We start from the raw sequence: 15,454 nt of genomic DNA, 5'->3' as shown, positions 1-15,454 counted from the left end.
GCAGAAATCTGTCTTCATCAAGTCTCCCTTCACTGACTTGTCGAACAGTGGTGATCATCTTCAAATATGGCCATTATTCATAGCCACCCCAGCAAGTTCCTATTTAGGAATTCTAGTTCACCAAAAAACACTCTTAAAACTTTCATTAAATTCCTTTCGCGTGTGAACCACAGACAGTTTATTATTAATCTGGAGACACAAGGAAGTAAACTGCAACTGGAAATGTTGGTGATAACGTCCAACCGCGAGGCAGTGGTTCTGCTTGACTTTATTATAAATCCAAAAGTGTGCGTCCTGTATATGTACATTTTCAACCGACTGTGTGGCAAACGATTTTATGCGGGACTTTTAGAAAGCGATCCTTGTTTCCATAACTTCACCCTCAATTTGGCGACCCCCGCCCCCTCCCCTATTCAAGCAGAGATACACTCAGAACATTTACACGTTTTCAAATAATAAATAACATCACACAAACATCACGTACAAACGTATACACGCATGACATCTTCATAGAAGTTCAACATATCAAACAAATATTACATTTTGTCCTCTAGATCATTTTAGTTGGTTTAACAGCAGGGTTGATTGATGGCTAAAGAGATTTTTGTATTCTAAACCACCCATTGGTGTGTAAAAGGTGGTATTTCCCGTGTAGAACGTGTGAGGATTCTAAGGAAACGTTATCAGCAAGTCTGAGCGTGTGTTTCCTGGAGAGGTGTTCCACAGGTTGGCCAGTAACCCTGTGTGAGGAAAAATGAGGACACTTTGGTCCGTTGATATCAGATTCAAAGTTAAAACTGGGTTTAGGCTCGGGTTAGGGTGAGGGGCTTTGGAGTGAAGATAACAGTATACACGCGTGTGTGTAGAACAGAGCTCCCTTTTCACCTTTCTGTCGCTTCTTCCTTTTTTTTCAACCAATGCATCTCTCCAACAAAGAATAAATAAATAATACTTAATATCATGTGTGATTGAAGGGGCTTTGAAATGGAGGAGTGAAGAGCATCGCCAGATGAAGTGAAGTGTTGAAAAGAGTGATTATTTTTGCTTCACTGAGGTCTTATTTTTCAAAGTGCCACTAAAAGCATGAGAGACTTATGTCACTTTGCACTGGGCGGATGGAGGAGCTGAAGGGTGATTTGATAAGAGATGAGGGAAAGGCAGTGACACTCCGCCCCCCTCCCATTTTTTATCAGACCTTTGCTCAAATACTTGATACTTCAAGTGGCTCCAATCATATTCTTCACGAGTCTGTGCGATATTTATGGCTGAGCGCCCACAGCCAAAGCTAATATTATGAGCTTCCACAGTGCCATCCATATTGTTTTACCTCCCGTTGCCTGCGGTAAGGAATAAATAAAGTGCCTGCCGCCGTAGAGTGGCATTGGCAGTCTTGGCTTTTCAAAGCACTCCTCTAGTAGGCTGGAGAGCAGGTTGGGTTGCAGAGAGGGGAGAGACGGGAAGAAAGGGGGCTGTCACTTTAGGTTGGGTAATTTTTGACGTGCACGTCAAGGCCTTGACAAGGGGAATGTGGCCGGCTTGTACATTAGAGTCGGGCTCACAGGCAGCCGAGCACTGGGGACAGGTAGTAATGCAGTCCCAGAGAGTGCTGCTCATCTGCTCACACTATGTACTTGTCTGGTGCCACACAAGGATGCCCCCTGTCGCCCCGGCTCCACTCCCCCATCCCTCTGCAGAGATGACTTTAGTCAGTGAGGGAAGAATCCATTTACAATGTGTGCTTTATAACATCTCCTTGACAATGCAGTAGTGGATTAGAGACATTTGTGATGAATCTTTTATAAAGACTTTTTCCCCATCTTTCTTTTCCATGTGCACAGGCTTTCTGGGTCCTGGCGCACCACATGCACATGTGTCTGTTCGGATGTCATCGCAGCAAGATAGGGAGAGGAGATGGCAATGGGTACTCACAAAAAAAGAAGGAAATAAAAAAGGAAGACGGAGAGTGACACAGAATCGTCAGAGTGGGGCATTAAAATTTATCTGCGAGTCACAATGGCTGCCATGATAGTGGCGTGAAACTTTCCTTTGAAAATGAACGTCACTTGTCCTCTCAGTCCTCCGCTTCCCTCGCAACTAAGACAAGCGCTCTCTGTCCTCATCAATTCTTCACTGCCATTTTGACATTTATTTCATTCATTTGCATAACTGCACCCAGTGTCTCTTGTTTCGTCTTGGATTGAGCACAGCATTCCCTTTTCCTCAACTTTAAAATGCTGTTTTAAAATTAATGCCAAAGAAATATATAAATATATCCTAAAGCTGACATGATGTTGTTCTACATTATTCCCTTTGAAAAGCGATTTTGTTCGTACTTAAAGGTACTCAAATGCGGTGGGTGCCGAAGCGTGTGGGCACACACTCTTCGGCTAACAAACACACTTGGTTGTCTGACCTTTCCGCCCCTTCTGTCTGTCTACTCTGTGGTGTGAACATGAAAAGATGCATACTGAATGTTACAATCTCGACCAACTGGTGCTTTTTTTTTTTTTTTTTTTGTAGTGCTCAGACCTCCAGCGCTCGAGCGCACGTCTTCATACTGAACTTTACTCTCAGCGGTTTGTCGGTTTGGTTTTGGTTTACTTGTGGTCATTTCTTTAAGCTTCCAAAAGTGGCTTGTAGCATCCCACAAACAAAGTAAAGAGAGAATGAAACTGAATAATTAACTCTGTTTGTCACCATTAGGGATTATTTCCTTAACACATCAGTCATTCTTATCAGGTTGGATGGAGGTCAGCTCAGAGCATCAGCTTCTCTTTCTAGTCATTTCCGTTTATTTGGTGTATTTCTGCTTGACTTGGTGTTGTCCGGTTATGACGCGGCGGCGGTGTGGATGGGTTTTCTTTATCTTTTTTCCACTTCCAACTCACCTGTCTGCCCCTATTGTCCATTTCAAAGAGGAAACGGCAGCAGAATCTGAGAGTGACTCCATGCAAATGCTGCATGAAGAAATATTAAAAATTGATCACCTTTCCATTTGAATTCAAGGTAGGCATCACTCTCCATAAGTAGGCCTGTCTCTTTAAATCAGAGGAACTGTCGCTTCTGTGACTGCCTGTTTACAAAATATGAGCCTGAAAATGAGACCTGCTCCCTGCGGACAAGCTCCTTGTATAAATATAAATAATGAATATTAGATAAATAATTTCTGCCCTTTAATAATGCACAACTTGACGAAATTCACTTACACTGTGAAACTGGAGAATCTAACTAAAAGTAGATAATGCAGTAGTACAATAGGGGTTCGAGTGTGCGGTGGAGAAGAACTGGGGTGGGGTGGAGGTTCTGGTGACCCCACTGTCACCTCTGATTTCCTCCTTTGCAGGTGGTCATGTATGATCAGTCTGTTTGTGTTGTTGTTTTATTCATAAAATAATTAATTAAATTAACACATCAAGAGAAAAAGGTTGGATAAAAATCAATTCACATGCCTCCAGAGATAATCAGGGGGAAATGTAGCAAGCTGGAGCCCAGTTACAGCTCCCCTCCCCTGGGGAAAGGTGGACAAGGGAGTTCTGGCGGAGCCAGAGGCCGAACTGCACACCTCCTCTGCTCTGCTGCCCGGGTGTCTTCTGAAGAGTAAGAGGGTGGGGATTTGATAAATGGTTAATTATGAAAACCCTTGTGCCAAAGTTAAAACTGTAATTAGCCTTAATTGGCTAATTGGAAAGAATTGGTCGATGACATAAGCGTAATTGCCTCCCTTTTAAAGGCTTTTAGTGCAAAATTGTAGCTTAGGCAATGAAAATTAAGTTGTTTTATTGCTTTCTTTAAGTGTATGACAACATGTTTTGTTGTCTAACTGATGCTGAACTTTGTTGGTGATATTGTTTTTGTGCATTTTTCTATAAAACTATTTCTTTTGACCATTTTTTTTGTTCTGCACCACATTTCCACTCCAGCAACTCCACTGTGGTATTGACTTGTTGTGCTGCTGCCAACAGGCTAATAAAACCTTCCAGCTTTTTCCTTGGACCTGCTGATTCACACTGACCAGATGGATTGTGCAAAGACCTTCACTCCGGCCTGAGACAGTCAGCTTTACTTTCTCTCTTCCGTCCTCCCCCCTTTCTTTCTCAGAAACACAAACTCACACTGAGTATATAAGAGCTGCTGCGCTCAAGGTGCTCAGACTCTCTGCTAATAACACCATCTAGAATTCACGCCCTCCAAATAGGTTAATGTGTTTTTGCCCAGAGGGCCCTATCTACCTCAACAGCAGAACTCTCTCTGCACTTCCATTAAGCAAGAACACTGCCACCTATTAGCTGCTTTGGTGTGTATGGGGCCAGGAGAGAGAGAGAGAGAGTGTGTGTGTGTGTGTGTGTGTGTGTGTGTGTGTGTGTGTGTGTGTGTGTGTGTGTGTGTGTGTGTGTGTGTGTGTGTGTGTGTGTGTGTGTGTGTGTGTGTGTGTTGACCACAAAGGTGCCCTGTAGTGCATTGAGGGTGTCACTACCTGGAGCTGCCCAGTGTGCTGTGTTAACTGCTGCAGCAGAACAATGTTATGGCCCCTGACAGCTTGTTAAAGACTGTGTTGCTGTTCTCACTGTGTTGTGTATTAACACCCAGCAACAAACACTCGCGCACACACACACGCACACACACACACACACACACACACACACACACACACACACACACACACAAAACACAGCACTAAACTCACAAAAACACAAAATTCTTGTTCGTTCGTGTGTGAGAGAGAGTGGCAGACAGATTTTTGATGGTGTGGACCCCCGTTTGTATTGAAAATGTGACTTTTTCTACTAATGAATGTCAACATCTTAATACTGCATCCCTTCTTCAGAGCTCATGTTTGACCAAAGAAGCAATTTACAATTCAAAGGTCCTGTTGTAATATAAAAGCCCCATCGATGAAATGATACAGCACCAGATGTACATTCTGCCAGACTTTCCTTTCACAATAAAAAGATGTACACATTTCACTCCGATTTAAATTCTAAACACACGACGCTAAAAATATTGATAGTTCTGTAAAGTTATGTTGCAAGGCTGAATTGCGAAGAGTAATTTAGCCTTGAAACCGCAGCAAATTACTGCGCCTCCATATGGAAATGAATTTTTCACAATGTTCTGTTCAAAATTAATCCATTAATGTGGTTTAATTATTTTCTGTGCTGTTGTGAATATCAGTACACGTGTGCAAGCTACAAATCTAACCTGAGACTCCGATGTGTTGGAGTTTTCCGTAGAGTTACATTGCCTCATTTATGTGAACGTGGCACAAAAGGGGAGAAGAATATACCAAGAAACATTTTAGGTACATCGAGATATGAGGCAGGAACGCTTCCGTAGCAGCGGCGGCAGCTTTGTCCGATTAGCTCACGTGTTTCCCATTCAATGGGAAACATCTATTGTCATGAAAATATGATGTATATATTATACATGAAAATATTTTAAATAATGAGACTAAGTTGTCACGGCTCATCGAGGACAGTTTTCCGGTCTCAACGTCAACCAAGAAAAGAAGCTAGATTGAATTTCACATTCCACTTATACAAAAAGAACAATGCCATCTATAAGAATTATCTTTTAACTAAGTGCCGGTAAACTTTGTAAAATTGTTGAATTAAACTTTGCAAGTATTTTTTTTTCCTGTTTGAAGGTGAATTGATTCCATGAAGGATATTGCACTTGAAGTGTGCTATGTATTTTTACTCCTCTTACTGTTTTTCTTTGTATACACTGTTGCAAGAGTGCCAGAGGCAAATCTCCATTTTTATGCATATTAAATGACCAAAATAAAGTTTTCTTCATAAAAATCAATAAAATGAACAAATGATACAACCTTTCACATTGTTCTCATATTTTTCTCGTGTCAAAACAGCCAAACTAAAATGCTTTTCCCATGCAGGTTATTTATATTCTTATTATCCGTTATTATTGCTGCAAAAATATTTGCAAGTTTTAAGAAATGTATATAAAATTTCAATAATGAATTTCATTTTTATTATTCAACGGTTTCTTTTTTATCAAAACATTTTATTTTTCATTGTTGATTTCCACTTTTGATTATATCACAGTGTTCAAACGTGTGGAGCCATTTCAGCAGGTGAACAATACTTAGTGTCAGCCTGACCCCTAGTGGACACCCCAGTCCACCCTTCACAGCCCCATTTCTCTGAGTATCACATAAAAAATCTGCAAAAAGAAAACATCTATAAAAGTTGTATTCATTTTGCTTAAATGAATAAATCATCTATTGAGATGTGTTGATTGCGTTTCACAAGCAACACATGTCCTAAATTGTTTTTGCAGGAAGTATTCAAGCTCAAATGCCTCAGGCTCTCGGCGCTGGTCTGTCTATGAACGTTTATTTGTATTTGAGTAGATGAAGTCATTATTCATAGTGTTTGGTGCCAAAGTCAATAACGGCCTGTACAGAAATGTGAGTTAAATTGCCCTCAATTCTCTGAACTGTAGTTTAGCATTTCTGCCTTTGACAACAATAACTCAGGGATTGAATATGTATTAAGGGGCTGAACAGTCCTCAGAGATGAAATGCATTTATTTGATGAGTTCCACCAGTGAGTGGACCGGCCTGTGTCGTCAGGGGTAGAATAGATCTGACCAACTTAGAGACAGCAGAACTAATTAAATGGATAAAAGATGTATATGACCTCCTTGGAGTATGTAAAATTAATACCAGAGCAAAGGACCTGCCTCCAAGCCACTTCATCCCTCTGCAGCTCTCAGCCAGCACAGCGCAGCGGTGTCACACAGATGTTTGTGTGTAGAAGTGAATTTGTATTCAAAAGCGTTGACTCGAGAATTGAATTTCTTTTGTGTGTATTGTCTAAGCGTGTATTTGATGGCATAAAGAAGAACCTGGTGGTACTTTTGACTTTGTGGCTGTGTTGTGTTCATTTTATTGTGGTGTTCTAGCCATTTTTCTGTAATTATTTCACTGTGTTATATTTCAAACAGTATTGTGTGGGGGGGGGTTTATTATTAAAATCAAGTATTTGATTGATCTCACAATTTCCCAGAGTTAAGCTGACGCATTCAGATGTTTCCTTTTGTTCTACTGACCGTCTAAAACTGTATAGCCATGATAACACACATAAAAAAAACACCAAAATGTTTGCTTGAAGAACACATTTTGGGCATCAAGAATGACTAAAGCACATATAAAATAATCATACAACCAAATCCAATTATTTCTGTTTACTGACAAATTCATTAGTCTGCTAATTTTATCACCACCTGCTGTGTGAGGTTCTATGTATTTCATAAATGTGTCTGATAGGTCATATTATTTCAATTCAAACTTTGTCATATATAGAAAGACGTCTGTCAAACAGTACTACTATGAAATACTTATCGTACAAGTCTTCCCCCCAACATAAGATATCACAATACAAATATTAGTATATGTGATATGCATACACAGACACACACACGCAGTCTAGGCTGACCTTAATTTCTTTCTGAGGAAAACTAAGAAAAGGATTACGCCTGTATTTCTATTCTGACCCATTTTGACTGCTTAGTGACCTCACTTCCACTTTGGCTCCAAACTTGTCCCTGTCACCCTGTGACAGGAGGAGTATTCACAACACGTCTACTGGAGTGTACTTTGATTTATGTAATCGGTGCACTCACTTCTCCCTCCCAAACCGAAAAAAATTAAGGCATCTACTGTAGTTACTACAACTCACCAGCAGATGGCACACTAGTGAAAAATCACTGCTGCATCTCTCAAAGGAGGCCCAGCCCTGCCAAGTTGTCTGGCCTTGACCGTGCACTTGGGAAGTCTTCATTTATTTTTGGAGCCCTAGGCTGCATGGCAACTGTGAGACTGACGGAGGGTGAGGAGGTGGGAGGGTAAGTAGAGAGAGGAGATGTGAGGAGGAGGAGGAGGAGGAGGAGGAGGAGGCCAACTCACCCCAGCACCAATGACACAAAAAGCATTGTCCTGATTTAATGGTTGTGAAGTTTTGCCTCCCCCTGGTCCAAGACACTTCTTATGCTTAATTAGGACAAAACTTAATTCAAACACACATAAGCACACAACAAAATACACACACACACACAGACCTCAAGCTTTCTGTAAGTGGCCTCAAGCAAAGATGATTCAATGTGGCTGAGGAGGGGATGAAGACGGAGAGGTCTCTGCTGTGGACCAGTAGAACACATCCAGTCTTGCTCTTGTATGGCTGTTAAATTGTCACCAGTTAAACCTCTGTTGAGTCATCAACTGGAAACTCAAACAAGCCCATGGACTATGATTCATAACTGCACAGGGAGCTGAAAGCTATGGTCTATAATGACAAGAGGGTTGGCAAAGGAGAATCCACCTTCAAACAAGCTTCATATGTGGTCGGGTGAAACACTGGTGGATGGAGGTGGTGACACGCGTGATGCACTAAATTGTTGTGAGGTTTGAATTGAATCAGATTTGTTAAAAGAGAGTAACTGTGACTTCATTTTTAATTGTTTCAACGTGATGATCAAATTGTGTTTCACTGAGCACCCAAGTGGCCATGAAGACAACAACAACAAAAATGCAGTTCCAACATTTTTTTTTAACTTTTTTCCCCACAAAATGTACCTTGTTCCCATAATCGGACTCAATTTTAGCCTTAAGATCACTTGTTCCCTCACAACTTATATCTTTTGGCTTCAAAACATTTTTCTTTCTTTCTTTTTGGCCTCTCTGGGACTCCGTAGTACTTAATTAAACATATATGCAATATTTTGAGTTAGGTAGCATTTTATATATTAGCAGAGACTCTGTGTATCTATAAATCATTGTATAATCTATTAATTATGAGTTTTGATTTGCTTCCCCACTTTAAAACTAATTTAATTCTCTTTTTAATGTTTAATCAGACATGTTTTGATTGAATGACCTTGTTGGGGATGTGGAATATTGATCGCCTGCTATTGATAACACTAACCTCTGAGCAGCACGTTGATAAGCTAACATAGACAGCATTAATATGTATATACATCAGACTGAGGCAGCTCTCATATTCTTTTAGTGCAGGACCCAATTGAGCTTATGTCCCATTTGTACAGTTTTCTGTTTTTTAAAAAAAGAGATCCTGCTCATCCTCTATGTTTAACATAGCAACTAACTCAATGTGAAATGCTGGATGAATATTTTACTGTCTCCAGACACTGAGAAATAAGGATACAAGACAAACTCATGTACAAGCCCCACACAAATATATGCCAAAGTGTTTCTTCAATGAATTTACATCCAAATGTATTAAAATTCGCCTCTCCATTATCTGGAAATGCATATTTCTTAATTATTCATCGCGAGGCATTGAAGCACCCAGGTCTTTTAAATTTTTTATTTCTGCTCAGCTTCAAACAGTCGATCTTGTAAAGGGGACCCAGATTTGGGGTGTGGGAATTGCTGCAGGGAGAAGCTGACAGGATTTTCAGTCTTGAGGCACCCCTCGCTTTTTCATTACGGAAAGCAAAGGAACAAATCCAGGTCAATTAAAATAAGGAACAAGAGGGCTGAGTCTCTGGCTGCGAGTGAAATTACTACCAACATCCACCACAAGAGGGCACAAGGAGCTTAGATTTGTCTTAAATATGTCGAGGAGCAGAAAATAGGAGAATAGAGCTGAGCACCGGCGGGACTGCTGACGACCCAGATAACACTCAGCAAAACATCATCATACACCTATAACTGAAGGTTATACAAGCTTTTGTTCTGGAGAATTGTCACTGTAATATGATGTAAGAATACCTTTCTATGCACAGTTAAAAGCACTTCTCTGGACTTCATAAATGTCTGTCAGATGTCCTCTCACCCAGGTCTTGCCTTTATGGTCGTCTCCTCTTCAGGTCTGTATTTTACGCTGGATGTGTCACCTGGAGAGCAATCCCTCTCCACTTTCGCTGATGCTTGTTAAAAACTCTCAAAGTGACACACCCACGTAAAAAGCATCTAACCTGGCGAGTGTCACATTGAATTTAATAGCCTCTTTGTTCCTGGGCTGTGTTGTACGAGAAATCATATCTTGATGTGAAAGGTGCTCTCCTTCGTCTGCCTCATAATATGTTGTGACGCAAATGTTCACATACATCCTCTCCGCCTCAGTCACACACACACACACACACACACACACACACACACACACACACACACACACACACAAACATACAGACAGAAGCTAACTCCGGTTCAAGACTGAGAGGTTTTATGAGAGTGCCCTACCTCCAACTCTGGCTCACGTCCAGCATGCAAGTATGTGCGTGTTCATGTGTGCGCCGTGTGTTTGTGATGAATAAGAGAACTCCATGTGTGTTAAGTAAATGAGCGTGTGTGGTTGAGTCTCGCCTCCTTGTGACCTCTGCGATGGCCGGCGATGGGCTGAAGTCATAACTCTTCAGTCTGGCTTTACCCTTGAGCAATATCACAGGCACTCTGAGCGCAGCGAGTCAGAGCGCCAAGCCCCCCTCTCCGTATGAACGCACAAAGTGAAATAAACACACGTACGGACGCATTCCAGCGCGGCACGCACATCCCATCAGTCTCCAGTCCAACCGAGAGCAAATGCTGCTCCATTCGGTGACTCGTACTTCATTACAAAAAGGAAACGATGATGTCAAGCTCATTGTGAAGCTGCCCTTGTCGTTTATTGTGTGTTATTTTCAGGGTTTTCAATGGGTTGAGGTGATGCTGCTCTCCCGAGAGCGCAGGAGCATCACTGCTGGACGTGAACCACAAGCAGATGGCAAACAACCTAGCAGTTCGGCTCAATTACCAACCCGACCCTGTTGAAGCTTCAGACAGTGGGCTTCTGCTTAGACAAAGCTTGAAATAAGCCACTCCCCTTCTTACATCTCGGGTGCCTTTATGAGATTATTTTTATCTGATTTGATCCCATAGTCACCTATTTCACCATGCTGGCCTAATACTGCTTTGTTTCATAACTTCAGAGAAAACCAAATACAACAAAGAGACCAATAGTGAGTCACTCATTAGTTTCTGAAGGTAGGAAAACTGTTAAATTCCCTCCCAAACTAAGTGCAACCATATTCAACCCAACCACTGTTCTATCGTTCACCTCTGGGGAGTCCTGGCTCACACTTTAAAAACTTCTGATATGAAGCAACTTGTTTGGAATTTTGAATGCACCAAATTGTCATTCATTCGATAGATGTGTTGCTTTTCCTGTACAGGGAGCTGGAGCCAATCCCAGGTGACATTGTGCGAGAGAAGAGGGACACCCTGGACAGGTACTGTACTTAATATGATTCATCCAATTTGGACCGGAGAGCCAGTCCATTCCCTATGACCAAATTTACAATGGACAGTTAGGATGATTTATATTTTTCTAATTCAATTTTGTCTCTTTCAGATGTCTTGGATAACCTGGCAGTTCATTTAAAACCTAAAAAGGGTCCAGTAAATCTTTTTTTTTCTTCTCCCTTTGGTCCTTTCAAAATCTATAAACCTTGGAAACAAATCTGTAGACATTTACTGTTTAATTTTCAGAGCACTATGGTCAGAAAAAAAAAAAAAAAAACATTAAAAGCAAAACTTGAACAAAATCAGCCTAAAAGCCATCGGACTGGAGTGTTTATAGGTAAAGGTTCATGTCTTGCCTCCTGCCTGCCATGCACTCATTTCCACTTCCTCAACATTTCATCCAGTGACACAACAGCCGCTTGTGGCTGTTAGTCTGAGAGGAAACAACAACAAAAGACTCCTGCAATACCGTTATTACAATTTTGGGTGCCTGCCAGCAACACTCCGGATTACCCTGCATGGCAGACAAATTGGCAATCGTAACGCCAGTGTAATGGAGGCTAATTGCCTGAGTGCAGGGTTAGTTTGTATTTCATGCAAATCTCATGCGTGTAGTAGTGAGACTTGGCTGACAAACAGTTCAAGCAATAGCCATTCTCAAGCAAAAAGGCGATTGAAAACAGCTTTTTGACGCAGACTGTTTACCTCATATTCACCAATCATTACTCACAAGCAATGACAGTCTCATTCTGGAGTTTAATATCATGTTTGATGTGTTTTGTTTCGGAACAGCCACGGATTCGATGACTTGCAGTACAATAGCCTCCGATTAAATGCTTCAGGGTATCAGGAAAATCTTGTGTGTGTAATGATGATTAGTTTTTCAAACGTGTGGATAAAGTCCAAAAAATGTATCAGGATAGCATTAAAAAAAAAAATCCTTATCTTGTAACACTACACCTATGATAAGTATTTTGAAGAGTTGTATACTTACACTGTCCATAGTGCTTCCACCCATCCATTTTCAACCACTGACCCAAAGTCAGGTTGCAGAGGTAGCAGCTCCAGCGGGGAACCCCAGACTTCTCTTTCCCTGGCCACATCGACCAGCACCGACAGGGGGATGCCAAGTCCTTCTCAGGCCAGTAAAGAGACATAGTCCCTCCACCTGGTCTGCTCTGTAAGTTAGTTTATCTTATATTAACTAATGTTATTTGCGGCTTTTTTGTTCAAATAAACGTGTAATAAATAAGATTGGACTTTCAAAGAATACAAATGTAATGTATGACTGCTTAGTTATGTCGTCCCTTTCATCTGCTGACTACAACTCCCATGATCCTACGCTACGCTACAATGTCACCAAACTACATCTTTGATTTTTGTTTACTTGTTTGAGACTTGTAACACGTGTCAGCCTTGTTTTATAGATGTTTTGTGGACTCCAAATGAATTTTAAAAAGTTCTCCTCAGTAAACTGCACATTAACTCAGATTTATTGATATCTTTCAGAATGACAAATGTCATCTTTGTCCTGTGTAGATATAAAGTACGAGACATATTTTTAGCTGTTTTACTTATTTGTATTCAGTTATTGTTCTGGGATTTTAGAAGGTCAATCTATGAGATCTGAGTTACACTGCTTTAAAGTTTCAAATCTTTAGAGTCAAGTCTCCGGCAATTAAAATCTCAGTCAAGTGCAGGTCATGTTTCAAGTCTTCACTTTTGTGACTTTCATCTCACTCAGCCAGCTTTTTAAGTTGCCCCTCCAACATAATTCATGACTATTAAAGCCTCTCTAAAATCAAATATATGACAAAAATGATCCTTAGTAACCACTTAGCAAAAGTTTATTTTTTTAAATATATTTTGTGGTAAAGAAGTTGACCATATTTTACCCTAACTCCCTCACCTCAATTTTGTCGTGTCAGGAAGGATATACTCTTTTAAGACATAGGTGACACATTCAACAGAATAGCGTATTCCCCTGTTGAGTCATTGCAGTTTATTGTGGTGGAAGAGGTAGGTCAGGTCCTGGTCAATAATGCAGTACAGCTACAGTTTTGACTGAGTGTGTTTCCAAAATAGACCCTACTGTTATGGGACGGCTTGAGAGGCTTTGGGGGTCAAAGACTCACGTGGACCATGTAACTGTAGCAAGCAAGACCTTTCCTGCCGTTGTTTTTCTGTTACTGTGTGTAGCATTGCGGCTTGTGCAACACGTAATTTGTGAATAATGTGAGAGCAACAATACTGCTTCTGAAGGGCACCTAGTTAGGCTCCCATCTGCATCACGCTACCGCTTGGAGCCAAGATACATCACGGAAGACTGTCTGTGTGCTGAGAATAGCTTCCTCCAGATAGGTCAGGGGTCACATTTCTGGCTAAGGTTGACTGTCCTCGGGGCTAAATAAAGAGCCTAGGGATAACAGAGCAGCACAGGCTAGCACAGGCCCTCACACTCAATTAAGATCAAACAGCCATCAAACTTGAACTTGGATTTAGGTTACTGAAAGACAGCAGAATGGAGCTGGAAACCTGTCAGATCAAAACATCAGTAGACACACTGCATCCAGATATCCAGACCAGAACAGCTATAACTCGTTAACGGATCCAAACAAAAGAGGTTTCTATTGATTAATCATTTGCAGCTGTTTTTAATCCTTCATGTTCAATAGTTGTGCAGTTTCTAAGGTGTTTGTTTATGCTGCACTAACCTAACTGGGCCTCTGACCCAGCCAGTGGGACGTGAGAGGACAGGCAGAGTGGGAGGTCACTGCCATCATTTACATCCCAAACACATGACAGGCTGTCAGGCCAAGGTTAAAGCTGGTCAAGTTCATACAGGACAGCACTGATCCCTGTGCACGGAGAGGAGGAAGGGGGGCATCAGAAAACAGATTGTTACTTATACGGGGCAAAATTCACTGCTTTCATTTAACTTGCTGTGTGTTTTCTCTTTACTTTTATCCAATGATGTGTTCAAGGTAGGTGTTTGAGGATGTACATTGAACAAAAAAAAAAGGGCCTCGCTCTTATGTGTAAATTTGTTCTTACATAAATACTTTAAACTCCTTTTTTTGGCCCTCAATTCAGACTTACAGACAGGACGCTGATGGCTATGTGTAACTCCTTGCTCCTCATATCTTTTGTGTAGCCCTTAATCATTCAAGTCTCTGCCAGCCTGGGTGACTGCCAGTTACAAGAGGTACACAATAGATGTCAGGAGCAAAGAGTTACAAATAGCCACCAGCCTTTGCTTCCTGTCTGTAAGACTAAATTGAGGACTAAAAATGTCCTATGGTGTGTAAGAATACATTTTTTGCACAAGAGAATTTCCATGAACGAGACACATTGTCCTGCCAACTGTGCTCTCTGAAAAACAAGCTCCTGTATCTTACGGAGATGCTTTGTTCTTAAGCAATTCCAATTTAAGTGTAATGAGATTTGTGAGTGTGTGCACACGTGCGTGCGTGCGATTGAGTTCTCGTGAGACTTTGGCATGACTTTTGTTTTTGTTTTTTTGCAATGTAATTTCTGTGGCTGGTTGAGCATCCTTTCAGAGACTCCTTGTAAACCCTTCTAAAATCACCCAAGATCCACACTGAAAAGATGAACACAGAGGACGATAAAAACGTGTCCTTGTCTAAATGAGAGCGCAGCACAGCCAATCGTTAAAAAAAAAAAACACAGATTCCAGGTTGTCCTTCTCATCCTTTGATCCCTTGTGAAAAAGCTAGACAGTCATGCTGCAGTGATCAGTCAGGGTCAAAGTCATACTCCACTTTCCCCTCCCTCCCTCCCCTCCTCCCACCCTGCTGAGGTAGGTACTGTAGTATTGTGGCTCTGGCAGCTGGTGGTGCTGTAAGACTTGACTCTCCTTTTTGCTTTTCTTCTACATAACAAGGCTGTCACCTACTCCAGCCTCCTTTGTCCTCTCCCCTCCATCACTCACCTCTGTGCGTCAAGGCTGAGCCTCTGCAGCATCTTATACCCGCTGCTGAGACGGAGTGTTTTGATGTTGGTACCACTGCTCAGACAACTACCCCAGAGAGGAAAAAAGACATTTTGATGTAATTTATACGTGAAATGGTAAAGAGCTTTTTTTATATTGTGTTAACAATAAATTCAGATATTTTTTATGGCCTGAAGTAGAAAAAGAAAAAGGCGAGGAAAGAGGTTCAAATCAAATACTCA

General features: G+C 41.3%; 1 long non-coding RNA gene across 2 annotated transcripts in view; it reads left to right on the top strand.

The window, feature by feature from the left end:
* The window catches only part of LOC147257685 (uncharacterized), an 82,166-nt gene extending 69,461 nt beyond the window's left edge, over positions 1–12,705 (top strand). For both annotated transcript variants that reach the window (XR_015117486.1, XR_015117487.1), the window contains exons 3-4: positions 11,191–11,247; positions 11,370–12,705. This is a non-coding gene — a long non-coding RNA (uncharacterized LOC147257685). The remainder of the gene's footprint in view (positions 1–11,190; positions 11,248–11,369) is intronic.
* Positions 12,706–15,454: the final 2,749 nt, after the last annotated feature.

Source organism: Aulostomus chinensis, chromosome 8 (genome assembly GCF_037954235.1).
Source record: "Aulostomus chinensis isolate RoL2024-O1b breed Wild chromosome 8, RoL_Achi_v1.0, whole genome shotgun sequence".
Taxonomy (NCBI): Eukaryota; Metazoa; Chordata; class Actinopteri; order Syngnathiformes; family Aulostomidae; genus Aulostomus; species Aulostomus chinensis.
This window is presented reverse-complemented; position numbering and strand designations above follow the sequence as displayed.